The following is a 7,745-nucleotide window of genomic DNA, read 5'->3' as shown; positions in this document are numbered from 1 at the left end:
CAGTCAATCTGATCTGATAATCTAGATGGCTGCTAAGTGGCCAATGGACAGGGAGCCTACAGAGCATGGAGCTACTGGACAAAGGGATGGTTCAAGTCCCGTGAGGGACGGAGCAGAACGGTGCTAGATTTCATTGCGCTCAGGCCGGTGGGCAATTTAAAACGTATGAATTCTTTATTTCTGGAATTTTCCACTTAATTTTTTCAGATCACAGTAACTGAAACCATGGATAAAGGAGAGAACTACTGTAATGGACTTGCAATAAAAATACTGATGATGATACTACGCAGCTTCACTTAACGATGTTCCTCATAAAGCAGTAGAAATGCTAATTTTATTAAAATTCAAGCTTTAAGTGAATGTGTTTTTAATATTCTGTATGAAGAAATGGGATAAAAACTGCATACCCAAGTACCATGCTGGTCTGAGGAAGCACCGAGGAGAAGTGACCTGAACCGGTGGCTCTTTTCATGGTTCATCATTTTTACTTGAAAGATCAACTGACAATCCTGATTGCAGTTATTCAGACTTGGGTACCTGGCAGATCCCTCTCAAAAATGAACAATGTAAGCCTGTTACTTTAGGAAAAACAACTGATAGTATTTGTTGCCAATGACTAAACTTGAGCTTTCAACAAAATTTAGAAGTTTGAAAACCTCATACTGAGGTTAACAGTGTCGAAATACTAAAAGGCTTTTCCTGTCATCAGAAACTTAATACCTATGGTGACATTATTGAGTGTGACTTCATCATAGTGTAAAACAAAATGTGTTAACATATGGGAAATATGCATAACTCAGTGGACCAATATTTTCCAAATAACCAAAGTGTGGTTATAAGATTCAGTCAGGTGGCAAGACAGACAAAAGAATTCAAATGTAGCAGTGCACAAAAAGTTCCCTGCTAGGGCTTCAGACTCCACAGCACAACTAACCGTTAAGGAACTACCACTTGCATAGTTGTGATATAATATCAAAAAGAGGTTACTCATAATGGCCTTTTTAAGTCTATCAAAATATCCTTTTCCAACTACATATCTGTACATGCTTCAACCAAATGAACAAATTGCAACAGATTGAATTCAGAAGCAGATGTGAAAATCCAGTTGTCTTGTATTAAGTACAAATATGTAAAGCAGTGTCACTCTTCTTACTGCCAATAACAATGAACATCTTCGGTGAAAACGTTATTACATGAACTTGTAACTGGTTTATTATTTTGGAATTTCAAATGAATTATTTTTTTTCACGTTCTCAGTTTTAATCTTTTAAATGCTAATTATTGATACGGTATAAACCATATAAACAAAATCTCTTGGGAAAACCCCAATAAATTTTAAAAGTATAAAGTAGCCCTGCGGCCAAAAAGTTTGAAACTGCTAACCTAAATGTCAACAAATATTCAGATATTTAAACATAACAAAATAAAATATTCTGCGGAAGTATCAAATGGCCACGTAGTGAAATACGGGCCCCTCCCTTCACTGGCTTTAGACGGTGCTCCTCTCATGCAAAGATATTTTAATCCCTTTGCTGTTATCTTTCTCCAAAGACATAATTACAGCTATTAGGATTTAAAAGACCCTTCAAAATAAGAAAAGACAACTCAACCTCCTCTATCAGGCAACATCAGAATTAGAAACAAAGTTGGGAGGGTGAATGAAGAGAGAGAATTCAGATGCACAAGTCAAAACGGTTGGTCTCTCAAATTACATGCTTCATATAAATTCCCCTTAAAATGATCTATGGATACAAATAAAACTTGCAATCTAATATCCTGAGGGTTTTGTCCACATTGAAAAAAATAAATAACGCAAAGGCCCCTCCCGGCCCCAGCTCACCCCTAGCTCTCCGAGGACACGGCCCGCCCAGGGCGCAGGGGTCTCAGGGGACTCGGCAGATGCCAGCGGTTCACTCTCAGGCCCCCCAGGGTCAGAGGCCGGCCCCACGTGCCCGGGGCTAGTGCCTGTCACACCCAAGGCTGCAGCACGCCGAGCTCGGGAATTAAGCAGCGGTAATTATTCAGGGGCGTTTCCCCGCTTTCTTTCAAAACAGACAACTTGGAAAACCAGCCTTTCAGTGCAGGCCAAAAGTTATTCCTAAAGTAATCCTTTCAGACCTTTGCCAGGACACATAAGTACCCTGCTCTCTTAGGTAAATAGATGCACACACCACAAGTGTGATTTCAGAGTGATCCAGGCCAACAGAAGGCGAATTCACCTGAGATGATGGAGGAAGTGGGGAATTTTTCTGGGGTTTTTCTTTGCCTGAAGAAAGACAGGGAGGTAACTCTAATGACCTAGCGTGTGGCTGAATGCTCTCACGAATTTGTGCTGCTGAAATTGTAAGATGCTATCATTTCTACCCAGATCATCAATGAAAAGAAATTTACCTAAAATTTTTTAGTTTGTAGGGGGAGATATAAAAACTACAGTGAGAACCAGAAGAAGCCTCAAAATGTCCCCTAAACTGGCCTGAAAAGCAGCTGATTCTCTTTCGCTATGTTTGAGTCGTTTTTCTCTAATTCTCACCACTAATGCTACACACGCACACATAAAACATGAACACACATAATCCATTCATTCTCCAATTTTTAAAATGCCTACTAGTAAGAAGTCCTACGCTCAGCACTGCCGCTCGAGCCTGTGTTTAGGCTCCTCGCCTTCCTCCCTGAACAACATGAGCTTCAGCACCCGCTCTAGCTTCTCCACAAACCACGGACCTTGCGCTCCATGCAGCTGCCCAGCTACCGGCCCGGATGGCCAGCAGAGCCCCCAGCGTCTGTGCAGGCACCGGGGGCTCAGGTTCCCAGATCTCCATGTCCAGCTCCACCAGTGTGCAGGATGGCTGGGGGCCCAAGGCCTGGCTGTGAAGATGGGGGCGTCTGGTGGGCCTAGGAATCATCCAGAGTGAGGAGGAGACTATGCAATGCCAGAATGACCGCCCAGGCTCCTACCTGGAGAGGATGAGAGGCTTGAAGGCTTATAATCAAAGACTGCACATCAAAATCCAGAACATCTGAAGAAGAAGGGACCCCTGGGGGCATTATTTCAAGGTCATCTAGAACTAGAGGACTCAATCTTTGCAAGTCCTGTTGACAAAGCCCACATCGTTCTACAGGTTGGCAAAGCCTGTCTTACTGCTGATGACTTCAGTGTCAAGTATGAGACAGAGCTGGCCATACCCTAGTCTGTGAAAAGTGACATCAATGGGCTCCGAAAGGTCACTGATGACACCCATATCATTCAGCTGCAGCTGGAGACAGAGACAGGCTCTCAAGGAGGAGCTGCTCTTCATGAAAAAGAACCACGAGGAGGGAGTAAATGGTCTACAAAACCAGATCGCCAACTCTGGGTTGGCCATGGAGTTGGATGCTCCCAAATCTCAAGACCTCAGCAAGATCATGGCAGCCGTCCAGGCCCAGTATGACAAACTGGCTCAGAAGAATTGAGAGGAGCTAGACAAGCAGTGGTCCCAGCAGACTGAGGAGAAAACCACAGTGGTCACTTCGGAGACTGCTGAGACAGGAGCTGCTGAGATGACACTCACGGAGCTGAGACATATGGTCCAGACCTTGGAGATCAACCTGGACTTGATGAGAAATCTGAAGGACAGCTCAACAGGATCCTGCTGCACCTGGAGTCAGAGCTAGTCCAGACCGCCGCAGAGCGGCTGTGCCAGGCCCAGGAGTACTAGGGCCTGCTGAACATCAAGGTCAAGCTGGAGGCTGAGATCGCCACTTACCACCACCTGCTGGAAGGAGGGGAGGACTTCAATCTCGGTGATGCCCTGGACAACAGCCGCTCCATCAATCCATCGAAAAGACCACCACCCACAGGATCGTGAACAGCAAAGTGGTGTCTAGGATTGAGAGAGTTGACAGAGTCTTTGGGGTGCCTGGATTACAAAATACAAAATTAGAAACTATCAACATGTGGCTTGAGGAAGAAGAGAAAGCCAGTCTGAGGATGAAAATAAAGTAGTTGCCAAAGGGGGAAAAGGGAGAGAGAGACTCCTGACAGGGCTAGATTCCCTGACTCCCCTTGCTCCTGAGACCACTATAGTCCTGCCACTGGATTTCATCAGCCTTCACGGGAGAATTAAACTGGGTTTCTGCTCCTTGTAACCAAGAATCCCAACATATTGAGCCACACACACACTATAAATGGTGGCAGCAATTGAAAGGCACTCTTCACAAAACTTGTCGAGAATTAAAGTTCTCAGCAATAGGCACTGCAGAGAGAAAAGATAAAAAGCAGAAATGGCAGTTGACTTGTAGCTGAAAGGATGTGCATTGGTGAGCTTAGACAAACATGCCTTGGACGTGCCTAGAAACACAGGTGAAGGGAGTTTCTACAAGGACTAGAGCTGATGAGATAATTTGTTGTTGTGGACAATACTCAGCATTTATCTTCTGACTCATATGACCTGAAGAATCAGAGGTTACAAGGGTAGGAAATACAGCAACACTGCTTTACACAGTTTGTGAAATTTCTGTTCATTATGTATTATAGCACAGCCAACTTTATTATAAAGAATATTTCTTTGCCAAAGATTTATTCAGAAAAGCACTGTAAATTTCTAACCCAAAATTTCAGTCAACTAGATAGAGCACCTCTTTTCTCCTCCTGTCTTCCTAAGGGACATCGCTCCTCAATTTTTAATTATCTTGTCATTTTTCACCTCTAACACAATGTCACAATGTCATGGAGGCTGGTGGCTAGCAGCTCTTAGACATGGTCACAAATCCACAACCGAAATGGTGTTGGTATCAGATAATCAAAGGTTCTCCCTCATCATTTCGTTTAATGTTTTCCCACCTATCCACCATATCCAGCTGCTTTTCCTGACACCTGTCGTGTCTGTTTAGAATTTGTTTTTACCAGAATCATTTCAGCCCAATAAAAATACCAGATCTGGCTTCCATGGACTCTTCAGAGAAGGCAATAAACAGTGCAAGAGAAATAAAGGAGAGAGGGAGGCTGCTAGGCATACAAAGCATACAAGCCAATCATCAGACTGTGTGTACCAGGTTTTCTGAGGTCAAGGTACAAAACTTATTTTATTAATTTTGACTTTATTTCCTACCTTCCTTCTTCATAGGACAGTTCTATGAAATTTAAAGTAACTCCTATTTTTGTGTGTGAAGGCCAGTGTTTGTAATTAAGTAACATACTATGTGCCTTGTCAGATAATGAGAAGTAAACATATGTTGCTTATGTGTGTAGAGCACAATTATTCATGCACACAAGGATGTTTTTCCTTCTCAAAGACAGCAAACAGCTTGCTACTTTATATGCACATGCTGTGCACAGTGAGTTTGCTGATATCTTACATATTTGTTTCCATTCAACATTCCTGTCCCCTTTCAACTATAAAGGGATTATTAATAATTTGAGATTACAATTTAATAGCCTCTTTCATTTGGGTGAGAAATGCAACTGTGGAAACAGGAATCAGATTGAAAGAAACATTTTCTACTTAATATTTTTATTGGAAGAAAAAATGAACACTGCTTTATGGCCAAACAGATTTTTAGGTTTTAATGAGCAGAGTGCAAGTTTCAATACCTTGTCCATCCCAACAGGAATGCATCTGTTCACAAAGTGATTAAAATCCAAAAAAGCCCAGGGGCTTCTGTGCCATAAACACAGCTTGGGCTGCAGAGCTCTTAGATCTGGGACTCCGCCAAGCCTTGGAGATTGCTGGCAGAAACCCCACTCAGTATCTCCCTCTAGACCGAAGGAGAAGTGGTAAACAAACCCATCGATCACTGGCAACTGGGAAGTGTTGGGAGCCATAAGTTTCAGGCGCTGATATAGAAAGAAACTGAGAAATTGCCATCCATCACGCATGCAGGTTCTCGTTTAGCTCTGGACTTGCTGGAGTATGGAATGCAGAATACTCAGCAGAAAGAAGAGGAAGGCCTGAACCTACCCAGGCAAGGATATCACTGGCAGGGTTTATCATGTGGTTTAATACAATGTATTGTACTCGCTTTTATTTTTGTACTTGAAATTCTTAATAAATTTTTCTAAGATGTTTATAATTTCCCAAGGATGTAGAACTAATATTCTGTCACTTGAGATACAAGTATCAATTGTTCATTGATTCATTCATTTTTTTTAAAAAATATTTATCAAACGGCTGTTAGATTCCTGGTGCTACTTGTATTCTTGGGAAATATAAAAGACTTAAAGGGCATAGGACATAAAAGACATATTCCCTTCTTTCAGAAGCTTGTCATCTAAGTGCATGGATAGGGGATCTATATATGTCAAAATTTAAATAAAGTGCAAGATGAGACACAGAACTCAATAAAAAGAGACAAGAGAAACCACAATAATTAGGAAGTCCTGCTAGTGGTTACAAACTAGGTGTTAGTGGTCATTAGTTTTATAGTAATACTTGGGATTTATTTTTCCTTCTCTGAAACCCAGGAAAATTTTATTTAATGATTTTCAATAATGTTTTTCTAAGTTAGCTTCCGATGATTACTGAGTGGTCATGAGTTCAAGAGAACATTCCTTGGCAAGTACCTGGGTGTGGCTAATGTATTTCGTGTTTCCGGTTAAATGTCAAAATTAGGAAAAGAGATGGGCTTGATAAGGACACGTGAGCTCTGGTCCTGTGCTAGGATACAAAGGGTACAGGGAGACCAAGGCACCGCCTTTCTAAGCCACAGAACAGTGAACCTCTACTCAGCCACACACTGGACTCTTTCACGAACTTTTTTTAAAAATCAGATGCCTAACTCTGGCCGGATAGCTCAGGTGGTTGGAGCATCCTCCTGTACACCAACAGGTTGTGAGTTCAATCCCTGGGGCACATTCTCGAAACAACCGATCAATGTTTCTCTCTCACATCAATGTTTCTCTCTCTCTCTCCCGTTGTCTCTGTCTAAAATCAATAAAAACATATCCTCAGGTGAGGACTGAAAAAGATGAAAAGATAAATATTAAAAGTAAATATAAACTGGCTTCCTTTTAAAAAAAATAAATAAATAAAAATTAAAAAAAATAAAATCAGGTGCCAAGACTCCACCTCAGACCAATTCATTCAGAATATCTGGAGAGGGGGCAGATTTTTTTTTAAGCTCCTCAGGTAACTTATTTATTAATATGAAGATAGGTTTGCAAAACACTGCTACAGAGCATAACCACAACCACTGCGTCCCCCACATAAGCTTTAACCTCAATATAACTTCCTAATGTCTCCTCTGAGGTTTACGGATTACAAATAATGCACTAGGTAATTAACTAAGTCATTTGCTATACATAAAATTATGACCCAAAGTCATGTTAAAAATTGAGGAACACCAGTCAAAAAGTATTACCTCCTGTCCTTTTTGAAATTATGGTCAATTTGTTATCTATTAAGGCACTACACTGTGTCCATAAAGCCGTGCTCACATGTCACAGTGATCGTCTTCTCTTCTCTGCTGCATGGGGTGCACACACAGCTCATCTGAGGGTACAATAATTGTGCATCCAGTTCAGAGGGTTGTAAGAAAAAATCACATCACTGTTGTGCCCAACTATAAATTGCTACCTGATCCATCAAAACACCTGCCTGATTCTGACCTCAAAGTAATATTAAGGCACTGCAGGAGCTTCAGTGACCGAGGCTCTATATTGAGGTCATGAAGCTTGCTCTGACCTTTTCTTGCCTATAGAGACTAAGGTTGAGGAAAGGTCAACAAAAGCCACAAACTATCTTATACTGCTCCAACAGACTTCTCCATGT

General features: G+C 41.7%; 1 pseudogene across 1 annotated transcript; it reads left to right on the top strand.

The window, feature by feature from the left end:
* Positions 1-2,678: 2,678 nt before the first annotated feature.
* Positions 2,679-3,982, top strand: LOC308565403 (keratin, type I cytoskeletal 18 pseudogene; annotated as a pseudogene). The gene has a single exon. The product of its transcript is annotated as a keratin, type I cytoskeletal 18 pseudogene (transcript).
* The last annotated feature ends 3,763 nt before the right edge of the window (positions 3,983-7,745 follow it).

Source organism: Miniopterus schreibersii, assembly GCF_964146895.1.
Source record: "Miniopterus schreibersii genome assembly, chromosome: 1".
In the NCBI taxonomy this organism is placed as follows: domain Eukaryota; kingdom Metazoa; phylum Chordata; class Mammalia; order Chiroptera; family Miniopteridae; genus Miniopterus; species Miniopterus schreibersii.
This window is presented reverse-complemented; position numbering and strand designations above follow the sequence as displayed.